Raw genomic sequence first — 19,976 nt, forward strand, 5'->3', positions numbered from 1 at the left:
TTCAGCATAGACTATAAACCTGACTCTGACCTAAGATAAGAAGGGCTTTTCTGAAACAATGGTGAGATGATTTTGATATAAAGGAGAAGAAATAACATGTCATAATTTTAAAAAGGCACAGAAAAGCAAAATTAAAGGCTTGATCAAAGTCACCATAAAGTTGATCTAATTTATGAAACAAAAGGGTAAAAAGACTCACAAAAAATGTTTTTAAAGTCCTGTTGTAAAAAATTAAAAATTAAAGCAGTAAACATATATGCATCCAATATCATATAAGAGCACCTAAATATATAAAAAACTTCTGCCCTAGCTGGTTTGGCACAGTGGATAGAGCATAGGCTTGCAGAATGAAAAGTCCCAGGTTTGATTCTGGTCAAGGGCACATAACTTGGTTGCAGGCTCCTCCCCAGTCCAGGCCCTGGTTGGAGCTCATGCAGTAGGCAACCAATCAATGTGTTTCTCTGACAATAATATTTCCTCTCTGTCTTTTCCTCTCACTTTCACTGTCTAAAAAGCAATGGAAAAATATCCTCTGGTGAGGATTAAATATGCATATAGTGTGTGTGTGTGTACACATCCTATCTAATAATAGACAAACATGATAATTAACCGTACCTCCAGCACACTTCCCATTGGCTAATCAGGGAGATATGCAAATTAACTGCCAACCAAGATGGCAGCTGGCAGCCAGGCAGCTGAAGCGAACAGGAGGCTTGCTTGCTCCAGTGATGGAGGAAGCCAAGGTTCCCCGCCTGCCGCTGCTAGCATCTGAGCTGCACTCTAAGAAACAATGTTGCAATTATAGAAGCTAAACAAAACCCAGAAGCCTGCTTTCAGCCAGTCGGGCCTCAGAGCTGGAGCTGCAACAGTGTTTCAATTATAGAAGCCAAACAAACACAGATACCTGCTTTCAGCAGCCGAGGTCTCAGAGCTGGAGCCAAGCCTCAGAGCTAAAGCTGGCTCTCAGTTCCAGTGACAGCCATACAAGGTAAATAAATCCCAGAATAAAAAGAAAAAGAAAAAAAGGAGAGGTTGGGAGCTTCAGTCACCCGCCAGCCTGAAAATGGCCCTCAGCCCCTCACCCAGACTGGCCAGGCACCCCAGTGGGGACCCCCATCCTGAAGGGGGTGTGACCAGCTGCAAACAGCCATCATCCCATCATTCAGGCTGGCTAGGCACCCAAGCGGGACCCCCACCCTGATCCGGGACACCCTTCAGAACAAACGAGCCGGCCCCCACCCATGCACCAGGCCTCTATCCTATATAGTAAAAGAGTAATATGCAAACTGATCCTAACAGCAGAAGGACTGGAATGACTGGTCACTATGACACACACTGACCACCAGGGGGCAGACGCTCAATGCAGGAGCTGCCCTCTGGTGGTCAGGGCGCTCTCACATGGGAGGAGCTCTGCTCAGCCACAAGCCAGGCTGATGGCTGCCAGTGCAGCAGTGGTGGTGGGAGTCTCTCCTGCCTCCTCAGCAGCGCTAAGGATGTCCGACTGCAGTTTAGGCCTGCGACCCGCTGGCAAGAGACATTCCCCAAGGGCTGCCGGGCGGCCAGAGCGATGTCTGATTGCCATCTTAGGCGCAATCCCCCCAGGGCGCGGGCCTAAGCCAGCAGGTGGTCATCCCCTGAGGGGTCCCAGACTGAGAGAGGGCACAGGCTGGGCTGAGGGACCCCCCCCCCCGAGTGCGCAAATTTTTGTGCACTGGGTCTCTAGCGTATATATATAAAAGCCTAAGTGACCATTACGACTGAACAACTGGTCAACTGGTCACTATGACATGCATTGACCACCAGGAGGTAGACACTCAACACAGGAGCTGTCCCCTGGTGGTCAGTGCACTCCCACAGCCAGCCAACCTCTCCCAGTCCCCCCCCTACCCGGCAAACCCCCTGCAGCCCCTCCCCACATCTGACAGGCCCTGTCCAGCAGCCGGCCTGGCCCCAATAGGCCCTGATCACCGGCCAGGCCCTGATCACCTGGCCCCAATAGGCCCTGATCACCCACCCATGCACAAATTTCATGAACTGGGTCTCTAGCATACATATGAAAACTTGTGAAGGATTCTAAAGGAGAGATAGACAGCAATACAGTCATACTAGGGGACTTTACCATCCCGCTGACTTCACCGGATAGATCTTCCAAACAAAAAGTTAACAAGGAAACAGTAACTCCAAATGACACACTGGATCAGATGGAATTAATTGGCATTTATAGAACATTTCACACCAAAGCTGCAGAATTAACATTCTTCTCAAGTGCACATGGGTCATTCACAAAGGTAAGACCACATGTTAGCACACAAAACAAGTCTCTACAAGTTCAAGAAGACTGAAATCATACCAAGCATCTTCTTAAATCACAATGGAATGAAATTAGAAATCAAGTACAGTAAAAACAGTCAAAAACATTCAAACACATGGAGGCTAAATAGCATGTTATTAAATAATGAATGGGTTACCAATGAGATCAAGAAAGAAATAGCTTTCTGGAAAAAAATGTACACATAACAACCCAAAATCTCTGGGACACAGCAAAAGCAGTCCTAAGAGGGAAGGTTCATAGCATTTCAGGCCTACCTCAAACAATAAAATCTATACTAATAAAAGCCTAAGCGGTCCCCGCACCCTCACGTGACATTGTCACAAAATGGCCGCACACACAGTGGAGGCAGGTCCCGGCAGCTGCTCCGTGTGGTGAGGCTGGGGGTCCCATGGCTCCGCGCGGCATAGAGGAGGCTGGTCCCGGCGTCTCTGCCGTATCGTGCAGAGGAGGCGGATCCCAGCGGAGGAAGCAGGTCGCGGCAGAAGAGGGCAGTTGTGGGCAATCAGGCCGGCAGGGGAGGGCAGTTGGGGGTGATCAGGCCCGCAGGGGAGCAGTTAGGCGTCAATCAGGCAGGCAGAGGAGCAGTTAGGGGGTGATCAGGCTGGCAGGCAGAAGTGGTAAGGGACAATCAGGCAGGCAGGCGAGCGGTTAGGAGCCAGCGGTCCCGGATTGTGAGAGAGATGTCCGACTGCCAGTTTAGGCCCGATCCTGCGCCTAAACCAGCAGTTAGACATCCCCTGAAGGGTCCCAGACTGGAGTGTGCAGGTTGGGGTGAGGGACAAACACCCCCTGCATGAATTTCATGTACCGGGCCTCTAGTACATTAATAATAAGCTATTTAATCCTACAGCTTAAAAAATTAGAAAAAGAACGAGAAAAGCCCAGTGTAAGTAGAAGGAAGGAATTAATAAAGATCAGAGCAGAAATAAATGACAGAGACTAAAAAAAAAAATACAAAAAATTGATGAAACCAAGACCTGGTTCTTTAAAAAAAATAAACAAGATTGATGAATCTTTAGCTAGTCTCATCAAGAAACAAAGAAAAGGGGGACAGTAGGGGTAAGAGATCAACCGAAGGACTTGTATGCATGCATATAAGCATAACAAATGGACATAAGACACTGGGGGGTAGGGGAGGCCAGGGGATTGTCAAGGGCGGGGGAAAAAGGAGACATATGTAATACTCTTTGTAATATTTTAAGCAATAAAACAATTTAAAGTCTCAAAAAAAATGAAACAAAGAAAGAGGACCCAAATAATTAAAATCAGAAATGAAAGTGGTGAAATAACTGACACCACAGAAATACAAAGGATTGTAAGAAAGTACTATGAGCAACTATATGCCAAAAAGATGGACAATGTGGTTGAAATGGACAAATTCCTAGAAAAATACAATCTTCTAAAACTCAATCAGGAAGAATAAAAAAACCTGAATAGGCCAATAAGACTTGATGAAATAGAAGCAGTAATCAAAAAACTAGCAGCAAACAAATGGCCCTGTCCAGACGGCTTCACAGGAAGTTTTACCAAACATTCAAAGAATTAACACCTATTCTCTTCAAACTATTCCAAAAAATCCAAAAGGAACACTTCCAAGCTCTTTTTATGAGGCCAGCATTATCCTAAATCCAAAACCAGATAAAGACACTACAAAGAAAGAGAATTACAGGCCAATATCCCTGATGAACATAGATTCTAAAATCCTCAACAAAATATTAGTAAATCAGATGCAGCAATATATTAAAAAGCTCATACACCATGAACAAGTGGAATTTATTTCAGGTATGCAAGGCTGGCACAATATTTGCACATCAACAAATGTGATACATCATATAAACAAACTGAAAGACAAAAATCACATGATCATATCAATAGATGCAGAAAAAGCATTCAACAAAATCCAACACCCATTTTTGATCAAAACTTTCAATAAAGTGGGAATAGAGGGATTACACCTCAACATGATAAAAGCCAAATATGACAAGCTACAGCGAACATTATATTCAATGGGCAAAACGAAAACCATTTCCACTCAGAAAAGGAACAAGAGAGGGATGTCTGCTTTCACCATTCTTATTCAACATAGTACTGGGTCCTAGCCACAGCGATCAGACAAAAAGAAGAAATAAAAGACATCCAAATTGGAAAGGAGGAAGTAAAGTTCTTGTTATTTGCAGATGACATGATATTGTACATAGAAAAACCTAGACTCCACTAAAAAACTACTAGGTTTAATAAATGAATTTGGCAATGTAGCAGGATACAAAATTAACAACCAGAAATCAATGGCATTTTTATACACCAATAATGAATTCTCTGAAAAGAGAAACTAAATAAACAATCCCGCCCTAGCCAGTTTTGCTCAGTGGATAGAGCGTTGGCCTGTGGACTAAAGGGTCCCGGGTTCAACTCCCGTCAAGGGCACATGCCTGGGTTGTGGGCTTGATCCCTAGTGTGGGGCATGCAGGAGGCAGCCAATCAATGATTCTCTCTCATCACTGATGTTTCTCTCTCACTCTCCATGAAATCAATAAAAATAATACAATAAATAAATAAACAATCCCATTTACCATTACAACATAAAATTTAAGATATCTAGGAATAAACTTAACCAAGAAGGTAAAAAAAAAGGACCTGTACTCGGAAAACTATAGGACACTGAAAAAAAGGGAAGAAGAAATAAACAAGTGGAAGATTATACAGTGTTCATGGACTGGTAGAATTAACATCATTAAAATGTCCATATTACCCAAAGCAATCTATAAATTCAATGCAATCCCTATTAAATTAACAATGACATATTTCACAGATCTAGAACGAACTCTCCAAAAATTTATATGGAATCAAAAAAGATCCCAAATAGCTGCAGCAATCTTGAGAAAGAATGACAAAGTTGGAGGGATAAAATACCAGATATCAAGTTATACTACAAAGCCACTGTCGTCAAAATAGCCTGGTTCTGGCACAAGAATAGATAGATCAATGGAATAAAACAGAGTCCCCAGAAATCGACCCAAGCCATTACACTCAATTAATATTTAACAAAGGAGGCAAGAACATACAATGGAGTTATCAAGAGAGTCTCTTCAATAAATGGTATTGGGGAAATTGGACAAATAGATGCAAAAAAAAGAAACTAGACCACCAACTTACACCATACATGAGAATAAACTCAAAATGGATAAAAGACTTAGATTTAAATGTAAGACATGAAACCATAAAAATACTAGAATAAATCACAGGCAGCAAAATCACAGACATCTCTCTTAGCAATATATTTACAGATATATCTCCTAGGATAGTGATGGCGAACTTATGACACTCAGAGGTGACACGCAAACTCACTCTTTTGGTTGACTTTTCTTTGTTAAATGGCATTTAAATATATAAAATAAATATCAAAAATATAAGTCTTTGTTTTACTATGGTTGCAAATATCAAAAAATTTCTATATGCGACACGGCACCAGAGTTAAGTTAGGGTTTTTCAAAATGCTGACACGCCGAGCTCAAAAGGTTCGCCATCACTGTCCTAGGACAAAGGAAACTAAAGAGAAAATAAACAAATAGGGACTACAGCAAAAGAAAAAGCCTCTGAATAGCAAAAGAAACCATCAACAAAACGAAAATGGAGCCCACTGTATTGGAGAACATATTTGGCAATTATACATCTGATAAAGGGTTAATATCCAAAATATATAAAGAACTCATACAACTTAACATAAGGAAGACAAATAATCCAATTAAAAATGGGCAAAGGACCTAAAAAGACACTTCTCCAAAGTGGACATACAGATGGCCAAGAGACAAATGAAAAAATGCTCAACATCACAGTTCATCAGAGAGATGCAAATTAAAATGACTACAAGTATTACCTCACACCTGCCAGAATGGCTACCCTTAATAAATCAACAAATGACAAGAGTTGGCCATGATGTGGAGAAAAGGGACCCTTAGTACACTGCTGGTGAGAATGCAGACTGGTGCATATATATGTATGTATCCTAACTAATAAAAGAGAAACACGGTAATTAGCCATACGTCCGCTACCCTTTCCATTGGCTAATCAGGGCGATATGCAAATTAACTGCCAGCCAAGATGGCGGCCGGCAGCCAGGCAGCTTAAAGTGAACATGAGGCTTGCTTGCTCCAGTGACGGAGGACTCCAATGTTCCCCGCCTGCCTTGCTGGCCTCTCAACTGCAACTCTAAGCAACTATGTTGCAAATATAGAAGCTAAACAAAACCCCAGAAACCTGCTTTAGTCAGCCGGGCTTCAGCCAGCAGTACCGCAACATTGTTTCAAATTCAGAAGGTAAACAAAGGCCAGAAATTTGCTTTCAGCAGCCAAGCCTCAGAGCTAAAGCTGGCCCAGAATTAAAAACAAGAAAAAAAGGACAGGTTGGGAACTTTAGTCACCCGCCAGCCTGAAAATGGCCCTCAGCCTCTCACCCAGACTGACCAGGCACCCCAGTGGGGACCCCCACCCTGAACCAGGACACCCTACAGGGCAAACCAGCCAGCCCCCACCCATGCACCAGGCCTCTATCCTATATAGTAAAAGGGTAATATGCCTCCCAGCACCGGGATCAGCGGAGCAGCGAGGCCTCCCGGCATGACAGGGGGCAGCGACCAAACCCCCTGATCGCCCTGCGGCTGTGTGTGTGACAGGGTGCGGCGTCCCAACCGCCCGCCCCCCCACGGGCCCTGCTCTGTGTGTGACGGGGTAGAGCCATAACCTCCCCATCAGCCCTGCCCTGAGTGTGACAGTGGCGGCGCCCCAACCCCCTGATCGGCCCTGCTCTGTGTGTGACAGGGGGCAGTGCCCCAACTCCCCTATTGGACCTACTCTGTGTGTGACAGGGGGGAGCTCCTCAACTCCCTGATGGGCCCTGCTCTGTGCGTGACAGGGGGGAGCTCCTCAACCCCCTGATCGGCCCTGCTCTGTGCATGATAGGGGACAGCGCCCCAACCCCCTGATCGGCCCTGCTCTGTGCGTGACAGGGGGTGGCGCCGCAACCTCCCTAATAACCCTGCCTTGAGTGTGACAGGGGGCGGTGCCCCAACCCCCCAATTGGCCCTACCCTGAGCGTGACTAGGGGTGGCATCACAACCTCCCGATCCGCCCTGCTCTGTGCATGACAGGGGGCAGTGCCCCAACTCCCCAATCGGCCCTGCTCTGAGCCCGACCAGGGGCTGCACCTAGGGATTGGGCCTGCCCTCTGCCACCTGGGAGCAGGCCTAAGCCAGCAGGTCATTATCTCCTGAGGGGTCCCAGACTGCAAGAGGGCACAGGCCCGGCTGAGGGATCCGCCCCCCCCCCCAGTGCACAAATTTTTGTGCACCGGGCCTCTAGTATATATATAATTGGAACTGCCATTTGACCCAGGGATCCCACTTCTAGGATAATATCCTAAGAAACCTGAAACACCAATCAGAAAAAAATGCATGCACCCCTATGTTCATAGCAGCTCAATCCTATATAATAAAGAGCTAATATGCTAATTAGACCACATAGCCAAACGACCTTCCGGACAAAGCCAGGGCTGCGAGGGCTGGCCGAGGCAGCCGGGACTGCAAGGGCCAGGGCCCCTTGCACAAATTTCGTGCATCAGGCCTCTAGTTTAAAATAGCTAAGAACTAGAAACAGCCCAAGTGCCCATCAGTAGACTAGTGGATAAAAAAGTTGTGGCACATTTACACCATGGAATACCATGCAGGAATAAAAAAGAAGGATCTCTTACCCTTTGAGACAGCATGGAGGGACCTGGAGAGTATTATGCTAAGTGAAATAAAGCAGTCAGAGGAAGACAAGTATCACATGATCTCACTCATACATGGACTCTAATGAGCAAAATAAATTGATAACAAAATAGATCCAGAGACATAGAGCATAGAACAGACTGCAGAATCTCAGAGGGAAGGTGGGTGGGTGGGAAGAGATCAACCAAAGAATTTGTATGCATATATGCAAAACCCACACACACAGACAATAGGGTGGTGGAGGCCTGGGGAGAAGAGCCAGGCTAGAAGGGGTCAATGGGAGGAAAAGGGGACATATGTAATACTTTCAACAATAATGATTAAAAAATAAATTAAGATGGACAGAGGATCTGAATTAACATTTTTGCCAAGACATACAGATGGCCAACAAGTACATGCAAAGGTACTCAACATCACTGATCATCAGGGAAATGCAAATATTAACCATGAGCTATCCCCTAACACCTGTTAGAATGGCTACTGTCAAAAAGACAAGAAATGTCAAATGTTGGTGAGGATGTGTAGAAAGGGAACCCTGTTTACTGTTGGCAGGAATGTAAATTGGGGCAGACACAAGTAGTTCCTAGGGACCTGGGGAAATGTAGCCTTTTCAGGGCAGCCATGCACCAAATTAATCTGGGGCCTCTATGACAAAGAAAAAATTAAGTTCATAATAGTTTTTGTAAAATGTATTAAAGCTAAGTGGAAAAGAGGGCAAGTATACATTATTCAAACTGTGCTAAATTTTACATATAGCCAAATGTATAGAAAAACTAAAAATACACTCCAAATGTAAAGGGTGTTAATATCTACATGATAGATATGGGGAATTTTTATTCTCTTCATATTCTTCTAGATTGTTCTAATATACAACTAACTGTATGTATTATATTTACTATCAAAATTATCAATCAAATTCAGGTGCTCAAAGAAGCTTAGAGACTAGCTGGAAGACAAGACAACTGAAATACCTACTACAGACCTATAATCCTTTTTCTCAGTATGTAAATTTATTTCACTAAAGAAGTAATGTGACCAGGCTGAGGTGGCTCAGTGTTGAGGTTTGATCTATGAACCAGGAAGTCATAGTTTGATTCCCATGGGGGCATGCAAAAGGCAGCCAATCAATGATTCTCTCCCTCTCCCTTCCTCTATGAAATCTATGAAAATATATTAACAAAAGAAAAAGGAAAAAATATAATATGTTTGATTGTAGGATACTACCCCAAACCCCACTGGGATGTTGTATAATCCACAGTAAAAATTCTGAATTCAGAAACATATTTGTCCCCTGTAGTAGAAGTACCAAATGAATCACATATATAGCAACTTAACTGCTAGGAGGTTAAGAGAGTCGCTGGGTATTCAGTGGTCCAAGTTTTCCCAGAGGCTCTGAGTCTTGCTTGAACTGAACTTGAAGGATATGGAAAGGCAAAGTACAAGGACCCAACTCATGAAGGAAATTTCAGTGAGCAAAGTAATAGACACAGGAAGAGTACATCGCCCCTTTGGGGAATGTGGACTTGGAGGCTGAGATCAGTTAATGTGGGTTCCTCAATACTTAAGAGTTTCATGCCGAAACCGGTTTGGCTCAGTGGATAGAGCGTCGACCTGCGGACTGAAAAGGTCCCGGGTTCGATTCCGGTCAAGGGCATGTACCTGGGTTGCGGGCACATCCCCAGTAGGAGATGTGCAGGAGGCAGCTGATCAATGTTTCTCTCTCATCAATGTTTCTAGCTCTCTATCTCTCTTCCTTCCGCTCTGTAAAAAATCAATAAAATATATTTTTAAAAAAAAAAGAGTTTCATGATGTAATGTACAATAGGGATGTTTTTTAGAAATGGGTAAAAATTTAATGCACGTAGAATATAGGACCTCTGGGCTGGTAATGGTTTAAAAAGAACAGCCAGATTGGAATTAGGGAGAGAAAGAAGCCTATGACTCTGAGATTTTGAATAAGACTTAAAGGCATGGCTCAGTGATTGAGCCTCAACCTATATACCAGGATGTCAGGGTTCTATTCCCAGTCAGGGCACATGCCTGGGTTGCAGGCTCATTCCCCAGTGTGGAGCATGCAAGAGGCAGCTGATCAATGATTCTCTCTAATCACTGATGTTTCTATCTCTCTCTGCCTCTTCTTTCCTCTCTGAAATCAATGTGTGTGTGTGTGTGTGTGTGTGTGTGTGTGTGTGTGTAAATAAAGGGGTGAGGGGCGTTAGACATGGGCAATAAGCCAATGCTATGCTTGTGCAGAGTACTATTCCACAACCAGAAACTACGCCTTCGGAGGACAACCCGTTTGAAACTATCTATAGTCTCCTTACTACTATTGTCCTTTCCCTTAATTAGAAAACATTTTTATCAAAAGGGAAGCCAATATTTTGACTGAGTTAATAGATACCACCACCTGTCTATTCACTTCCTTTAACCCAGAACAAACCACACTATGGAAATGAATTATCAAATCCCATTCAACCGCACACACAACTTATTAGGAGGCCACCCTTTCTGGTTTTTATGTCAAAAGTTTGGAAGGTGCAACACATATTCCTCCCTTTTTGGAGATTCACTTTAAAGATTTCAGGAACTCCAACAGAACATTCTCAGCTTAACACTGTTTAATCCAGAGTTCCTGCATTACTTGGCCACTTTATTATGGAACACATTTTGAAAAGCAATGATTTAATCAACTCATTTTCCATTCTTTTTTCCTGTGTTGAAATGCTGACACTGAAATCTTGAAAGTTTACTGTTGCAAAGCAAAATCATTTACATCAATGTACAGTAGATCCTCGGGTTATGTCGAAGATCCGTTCCTACGTTGCGATGTATTGCGATTTTGCCGTAAGGCGGAACCCACCTACATAAGCACCTACATCACTCACATGGAGCACATACACAGCAGCAATGAAGTGAAACAGTAAAAAAATTTAAAAGAAAGATAACAATTCCTGACCTTTTACTTGTGGTAAGTAAATACTAAAAAACAAAAAGCACATATGTACATACGTTGAAATGATGGAACTTTTTTTTTTTTTTATGAATGAATGAATGGGAGATGGCCACATAACCACAAAACAACATATGTCGAGTCCAACGTAACCCGAGGACTGTCTGTATATGAACTAAAAACAAAAACAAACCACCAGGTCTTTCTTTGCCACGTGTAAATTTATTCTATCTTTTGAGATTTATGCTAGAAACTGTGTGTGTGTGTGTGTGTGTGTGTGTGTGTGTGTGTGTGTCTCGGGAGGATTACAGAGGTTAACTAGATCTATTTTACTGAGTTTTAAAATACTAAATTCAAATCTGCATTTCACTTTCTTTTGTGTGTATGTGTGGGGAGGATTACAGAGGTTAGCTAGATCTATTTTACTGAGTTTTTAAATAAACTCAAATCTGCATTTCACTTTCTTCATTTTGTACCTGTAGCACTACACACATCTCAATCAAAATCTCTCAGGCCCCTCATAATTATACATATTAAAAATCCACAGGAGGAACCAAGATGGCGACATAGGTAAACACCGGAGATTGCTGCCTCACGTAACCATTTCAAAAATACAACTAAAAGATGGAATGGACATCACCCAGAACCACAGGAAGGCTGGCTGAGGGGAAATTCTTCAACTAGAAGGAAAGAGAACAGAATACCGAGACTCAGAGGAGGCGCAGTGCGGAAAATACAAAGGTTCGGAGCAGCACGGAGCGGGCTGGCGGCTGAGGGCGCGGTTGTCTGTTTCAATAGGGAGGGAGTCTCAGGCTCTGAGCTCCAGTTCTGGGCGAGTCTCTAGAGACCCAGACTCAAACGGGAGAAGCGGGACTGTCTGGCATCGGTCGGAACTTGAGGGCAGCTTTCTCTCCGAGGTTTGCAGTGGTTGCTGGGACTCTGAGAGGCAGAGCCTCTGGGAACAGGACTGAGAGCAGCCATAACTGCTCGCTCTGCCTGCCCTGTTGATCCTGTGCGACCCGCCCTGCCGAAGCCCTGCACAGAGCCATTTGCCGGAGAGCCTCAGGCAAAGGCTAGATTAGCACCTCCCTAGAGGACAGAAGTTCTCTCACTGCTGACACAGCTGATTCTCATAGCCACTTGGCCTGGAGGTCAAACCCTCCCTGGAATTAGCTACAACAATCAAGATTTAACTATAAGACTGCGAACAAAGACCACTAGGGGGTGCACCAAGGAAGCATAACAAAATGCGGAGACAAAGAAACAGGACAAAAACTGTCAATGGAGGATATTGAGTTCAGAACCACACTTTTAACGTCTCTTAAGAACTGTCAAAAAAAAAAAAAAAAAGAACTGTCTAGAAGCCGCCGATAAATGTAGTGAGATCCTCAAGAAATCTAATGAGACCCTCGATGTTGTGATAAAGAACCAACTAGAAATTAAGCATACACTGACTGAAATAAAGAATATTATACAGACTCCCAACAGCAGACCAGAGGAGCGCAAGAATCAAGTCAAAGATTCGAAATGCGAAGAAGCAAAAAACACCCAACCGGAAAAGCAAAATGAAAAAAGAATCTGAAAATACGAAGATAGTGTAAGGAGCCTCTGGGACAGCTTCAAGCGCACCAACATCAGAATTATAGGGGTGCCAGAAGATGAGAGAGAGCAAGATATTGAAAACCTATTTGAAGAAATCATGACAGAAAACTTCCCCCACCTGGTGAAAGAAATAGACCTACAGGTCCAGGAAGCGCAGAGAACCCCAAACAAAAGGAATCCAAAGAGGACCACACCAAGACACATCATAATTAAAATGCCAAGAGTAAAAGACAAAGAGAGAATCTTAAAAGCAGCAAGAGAAAGAAACACAGTTACCTACAAGGGAATACCCATACGACTGTCAGCTGACTTCTCAACAGAAACTTTGCAGGCCAGAAGGGAATGGCAAGAAATATTCAAAGTGATGAATACCAAGAACCTACAACCAAGATTACTTTATCCAGCAAAGCTATCATTCAGAACGAAAGGTCAGATAAAGAGCTTCACAGATAAGGAAAAGCTAAAGGAGTTCATCACCACCAAACCAGCATTATATGAAATGCTGAAAGGTATCCTTTAAGAAGAGGAAGAAGAAAAAGGTAAAGATACAAATTATGAACAACAAATATGCATCTATCAACAAGTGAATCTAAGAATCAAGTGAATAAATAATCTGGTGATCATAATAGAATCAGGGACATAGAAAGGGAATGGACTGACTATTCTTGGGGGGGAAAGGGGTGTGGGAGATGCGAAAAGAGACTGGACAATAATCGTGCACCTATGGATGAGGACAGTGGGTGGAGAGTGAGGGCGGAGGGTGGGGTGGGAGCTGGAAGGATGGGGGGGGGGAAAAAGAGGAACAAATGTAATAATCTGAACAATAAAGATTCAATTAAAAAATATATATTTTTTTTATTGATTTTTTACAGAGAGGAAGGGAGAGCGATATAGAGTTAGAAACATCGATGAGAGAGAAACATCCATCAGCTGCCTCCTGCACACTCCCTACTGGGTATGTGCCCACAATCAAGGTACATGCCCTTGACCAGAATCGAACCTGGGACCCCTGAGTCCGCAGGCTGACGCTCTATCCACTGAGCCAAACCGGTTAGGGCAATAAAAATATATTTTAAAAAATTAAAATAAATGGAAAAAATATCCTTGGGTAAGAATTAAAAAAAAAAAAAAAAGTGAATTTGAAATCTGTCCTGTATTACTGTTCATATATGGCAGTGCCTATATTTTTGCCTCAGGGCTTTGCACTTACTGTCCCATTTGCCTGACAGCTCTGTCCCTGGAGAGCTGCATGGCTCACTGCCCACTTCATGCAGGTCTCTTTTCAAATGTCATCTCTTTTCAGAGATGCCTTCATGGGCTGTCCTCTCTCAGAGAGCACTCACCCAATCTCCATTCCCTTACTCTATTTTTCTAAATAAATTTATCAGGGGAGAACCAAGATGGCGGCGTAAGGTACAGACGTGTGCGTGCTGTCTCCTACAACATCATCGAGACTACCAACTATAAAAGAAACAGTTGTCATTCAGAACGATGGGAAAGCTGGCCCAGTGGACGCTCTACAACTGGAAGAAAAGAAAGAAGAGCATTGAGACTGAGTAGGTTGTGCAGATGCTCCAAGAACGGAGGTACAGAATCGCGTGCCAGGGTAGCTGCAACTGGATGCGCGGTATTTTTAAATCAGAAGGGGATGTGGACTCTCAAATCCACTGAGCGTGTTTGGAGTGGGATTCTGAGGACTCAGACCCCTACGGGGAGAAGTGGGACGGCCTTGCAATGGACCGGAGAGCAAGAGTGGCTGTCTCGCGGAACTGCTCCCCGGCATTCGGGGACAGCACTCGGGACGTGAGTCGCAGAGAGGCGAATAGACGTGGAGACACCACTGCCCTTGGCCTCACCCTGGTGATTCCCGGGAACCCGGCCCTACTCAAATTATATCCCCAACCAAGCTGTGCTAGTGACACAAAGAGAACCACCGACGCTTTTGCAGCCCAGCCAAGCAGAATGCAGATTTCAACTCCTCACATACATAAGGAACACAATAAAGAAGCAGAATCAGGTTTGGAGGAAGCCGGAGCCGGACACGGCTGGGCCGGCAACGTGGAACCGCTGTACCAGCAAACGCACAGGCAGGCCCACCAGATCCAGTCTCACATGGGACGCTGGGTGACGGCAGACAGGCAGTCTGTGCACTTGGTAGAAAATGAAATCCAAGCAAGCATAACAGATATTCAGCCACCAGGAACGCCTGGAGATTTTGTCCAGCACGGAGCCGCCCAACAAAAGACAGAATGCCAAACATCGTGTTGCTGAGACGGCCCCTGGTGAGGCTGGGACGGCCCCACCAAGGGTGGGACAGCCCCGGTGGGGTTGAGACGCCCCGGTGAGGTTGAAAACAGCCCGGTGAGGCTGAAACGGTCCCAGTGAGGTGAAACGGTCCCGGTGAGGTTGAGACGGCCCTGGTGGGGTGAGACAGCCCAGTGAGGTTGAAATGGCCCCGGTGAAGTTGAATCGGCCCCAGTGAGGTCGAGACGGCACCAGTGAGGTTGCAACGGCCCCGGTGAGATTGAAACGGCCCCTGTGAGGTTGAGACGGCCTCGGTGAGGCCGAGTTGGCACCGGTGAGGCTGAGACGGCACCGGTGAGGTTGAAACGGCCCCGGTGAGGCTGAATCAGCCCCGGTGAGGTTGGGACGGCCCCAGTGAGGTTGAGACGGCCCCGGTGAGCCTGCAACGGCCACGGTGAGGTTGAAACGGCCCCTGTGAGGTGGGGACGGCCCCTGGGAAGCTGAGAAAAATACCACATGAACTCACTCATTTATGGATAATAAGAAACATTACAGACTGATGAACAAAAATGGATACAGAGGCAGAGCAGCATTGAGCAGAATGTCAAACTACAGTGGGAACCCTGGGGAGGGTTGTGGGGAGTAGGAGATCAACCGAAGGACTTATATGCATGCATATGAGAATAACCAATGGACATAAGACACTGGGGGGTAGGGGAAGCCGGGGGAATGTCAAGGGGGAGAAAAAAGGAGACATGTGTAATACTCTTTGTAATACTTTAAGAAATAAAAAAAAATAAAATAAAATAAAATGTAGCTGCTAGGAAAAAAATAAAATAAATAAATTTATCAGGCACATTAATTTGCTTTCTTGTTTACTGTGCCTCTCCTTCCATGAGTAGGAACTTTGTGTTTTCTTCACTGCAATCTCTCTAGTGCTTTACAACAATGATGAGCACCTACTACATACTATCATCGATCTGTTCTACTATTTTCAAAAGCTACATGCCCTTGATTGATTTTTCCATCAAAAGCATTATGTTTTTTCACATTTATTCTGGTCAACTGTGACAAACAGGAAGAAGTGAAGACAACTGATTCTAAGGCCACGTGATAGAATAACCCTAAAATGACAAAGTTGAGGTGCTAGGATAAAACTATTTTTAAGTTTTTTAAAAAAGCATGTTGGGGGAAAAAGTGTGTGTGTATGGGGAGGATGATGTTTCATAAATATGCATGCTACAATCTCTGAAAGTTAAAATACTACATAGATCCTAGAATTTTAATGTTAGATAAGGGACTAAATATTTGTCAACAAACCCTTTTTATATCTCCTTAGTGATAATGTCTACAAAACCAAATTGTAAGCTTAGCCCCGATTTGGGAAAGCATGACAAACCAGCTAATTTTAGAGAATACTCCACAGGTATTCACAATATATCGGCAAGATCCAGGTCTAATTAAGTTCTTATTTGACCACAGATGAAGGTACTTTGACACTTTAAAATATTAAATATACGATCTGAAGAGAAACCACAATGATATATATATATTATACATTAAATATATAAATGTAAAGTGTTATTGATTTTAAAATAAAGACTCAAACTAGAAATGGAAAATTCATTATTTTGTCTTTAAATGAGGGATGATACTGAACTTTCTCCACAAAGCTATCTTTGGAAATCCTTATCAATACACACACACACAGAAAAATAAAAAACATGTACCACAACAAATCAATTATGACAGATTTATCTAAATTCCAAGCTTTTCCTGTTGAATGGCTGTAGCTAAGTCTTGCCTCTTCCCACAGGCCCTCAGGTATAAATGAAGACTTTTGGAATAAAAGCTTTGCTTTCCAATGCCATCTCACAGACATCTATGACATAAGCTAATCCAACATGGGTACCTTTTCTTTAGATACTTCCTCCACATTAGAGAACCATTCCTGATGCCTTACATCTGGAGAAAGGAAAAGAGATCCAATGTATGAAAACTATCTGGCACACATATATTAAGAACATAACCCAATCCTAGACGGTTTGGCTCAGTGGATAGAGTGTCACCCTGCAGACTGAAGAGTCTCGGGTTTGATTCTGGTCAAGGGCACCTGCCTGGGTTGCAGCTCAATCCCTCATAGGGAGTGTGCAGGACGCAGCCAATCAGTGATTCTCTCTAATCACTGATGTTTCTACCTCTCTCTCCCTTTCCCTTCCTCTCTGAAATCAATAAAAATGCATTAAAAAGAAAAAGAAAAAAAAAGAACATAACCCAACATCTCTCCACCCTCTGCTTTCTGCTCACAGGACCACACACCTTAGCATCAAATCTAAACTCTTTAAATTGCCTACAAAGCCCTATGTGACCTGGTCCCTGGATACCTCTCTCTTCTTCACTCTAGCAAGCTCCATTTTCCTAATATCCCATTATTCCAAGGCTGTTCCTGTCCTTGAGCTCCTGTACTTTCTATTCCCTCTGCCTGGGAATGTCTGTCGCCTCACCTTTCCATGGCTGGTCTCAGCTCAAATGTCACCTCCTCTGAGAAGCCTTCTTCATCATCACATCACCTGTTACTTGTCCCTATCTGAAACTATCTAATTCATTTATCTGTATTGTTGTCCCACCAGCCCTGAACATAAGCTACCCAAGGGACGGAACCTTGTCCATTTTTGCTTCTTCACTATTATCTCAGAGATTAACAGGCAAATAATGTTCATAAATATGCATGCTACAATCGCTGAAAGTTAAAATACTACATAGATCCTAGAATTTTATAAGTTTAAAGCTCAATGAAGTTTAAAAGGAACAAATTAATTCCAAAACTAGAGCAGTGCTCTCCAACCGATCTAATCCTGTATAGAAAATGGTTTCCCTCTGTTCCAGCCCCCAACTAGCAGAAATCAAAGTAATCATAAAGGGAGAGAATTCCCTTGCACTGATGGAAAGAAGTGAATTATGCAAAAAAAAAAAAAAAAAAAGGAAACACAAAAAAGGGGCCAAACAGTGTACAGATGATGCGTTGGAGAACTGTGCACCTGAAACCTGTATAATTTTGTTAGCCAGTGTCACTTCAATAAATTCAATAAAAAGGGTAAAAAAGAAAAAAAGGCCAAAAATTCCAGTTTGGGGGTCCACAGAAAGGAGAAAATGAGCACTGGTGAGATCCACGAGTACAAAATCCCCTTCTGTGCCTCCAAGGAATAGTAATAATGGTGCACCTGGCAGGTGGCAAGCCCTGGCCACTTGGGCACAGCAGTGAACAAGATAGGCAAAAGAAAATGCAAGGTCCTTGCTCTCCAAGTTTACATTTTAGCAGTCAAGACAGACAATAAACAAGTCAACTATTAAGTGATTATAGATGACGATCGATGCATGAAATATATTAAAACTAGTGCGAAGTGATGAAGAGTTGAGGAGAGGTTGGTCAAAGGTCTAACTAAGGTGAGTAAAATTTGAAGGATAGTGCAAAGGTCTGATGTTGGCCATTTCCACGCAAATGAAAGGCCCGTCCAAATGCTCTATAATGGGCATGAGCTTGGAACATTTAAGAAAAAAGAAAGGCAGGTCAGTATGTCTACCGCGACTAAAGAGGAAAGATGGGCGGGGGAAGTAGACAATGGTCACCTGCGATGGGACTATAAAGCGCGGTAGTAACTCAGTGGATCCTCACAGCCACTTTACCAGGCAGACTGTTTTCAACCCCATTTTGCAGATAAGGAAATGGAGGCTCAGCCCTAGGCTAAGCTCCTAGGGAGAGGCTAAATCTTAGAACGAACCCGGGCGTTCTAATTCCAAAGCCCATGCTCCGAATTACCAAACCATATCGCGTTTCCCCCAAGAGGGGTATCCCATATTACAGGGCAGGTACATGGACTAGAATTTAATCCTGACAAACAACTCAGCAGAGTGAGATCACCGTGCCCATTTTACAGTCGGAGAGAATGAAGCACACTCCTCCTTAGGAAGGTGAGTCCAGGGAAGGGGCGGTCGGGGGGCGGCCGGCATCCCCAGCCGTGCAGCCAGACAGGCCTTGCCGCGCCACTCCACCCACGTTGCGGGTGACCGGGCCCCGAGAACGGACGCGCGGCCATGACCAATGAGAGGCGGTCTTCACGAGCGACACGCGGCGGCGCAGCCAATCAGAACGGCGCGAAAGGGGAAGGGGCGGGCGCTCGGGCGCGTTAGGCCGCGCCGCGGCTGCCCTCGACCCGCTACAGGCCCGGCGACCCTCAGACCTGAGACTGCGCGAGACGAGACGAGGCGAGGCCGGTGAGCGAAGGCAAAGACCTTGTTCCAGGGCTCTGCCCGACACACAGGCCCACATTCCGCTCTCCCCCAGAGGCGCGGTCCTTGCTCCCCAGCGCTCGGGAATGCAGGGAGTGCCTCAGCCCTTCCCCAGCGGGATTCCCAGAGGCCACCCTGCCAGGCCGTGCACGCCCGGCCTTACCTGGTGGAAATACGGGATCAGAGAAGAAAATCTCGGCCGCGGACTGCAGCCGTACTACCCACTCCTGCCACCGTTCCACCTCACATTCAAACCCGGCAAAATGGCGCGGCGGCGAGGCTGTGGTCTGGGCGCATGCGTAAACAGGGTAGAGGCACGGGGCGGGGCCAGGTGCGGAGCCCCGCCCACCCAAATTCGAAGGACCAATCTCTGATTTGCATGCCCCGGCTCTGTGTTTGCGCTGACGTCACAAGCGACAATGCCCTTCGGTTCAGGCGGTTCTAACGGGCTTCACAATCCCCATTTTCCTGAAATAAACACAGATTAAGTGAGTGGCTGCTGGAGTGTGACCTATTTTGGTGTCAGGACTTGATGTCATGCACGTAGTAAGTCTTGAACGAACTGCCCAAAGTCATGTCCATAGCAACTCAGACATGTAGCTTGAAAAAGAATAAACAAAATAATTTCATATCGTTATAAGTGCTATGAGGATAAAATTAAAACCGGGATGATATGACAGGCAGTGACTTGGAAGGTCAATGGGAGGGTCCTAGAAGGGCTCTGAACAGGTGAAAATTGGCTCGAGTTTCAACAAGGAGACAGGTGAGTGTAAATCAGCCTGGAGAGCATGTCAGGAGGA

At 44.6% G+C, this 19,976-nt stretch overlaps 1 protein-coding gene across 1 annotated transcript in view; it reads right to left on the bottom strand.

Moving 5' to 3' along the window:
* The window catches only part of CSE1L (chromosome segregation 1 like), a 58,368-nt gene extending 38,889 nt beyond the window's left edge, over positions 1-19,479 (bottom strand). Inside the window, exon 1 of the mRNA XM_059705351.1 lies at positions 19,340-19,479. The gene's annotated coding sequence lies outside the window, so the exon portion shown is untranslated. The remainder of the gene's footprint in view (positions 1-19,339) is intronic.
* Between the last annotated feature and the right edge of the window lie 497 nt (positions 19,480-19,976).

The sequence above is a fragment of the Myotis daubentonii genome, chromosome 8, assembly GCF_963259705.1.
Source record: "Myotis daubentonii chromosome 8, mMyoDau2.1, whole genome shotgun sequence".
Taxonomy (NCBI): Eukaryota; Metazoa; Chordata; class Mammalia; order Chiroptera; family Vespertilionidae; genus Myotis; species Myotis daubentonii.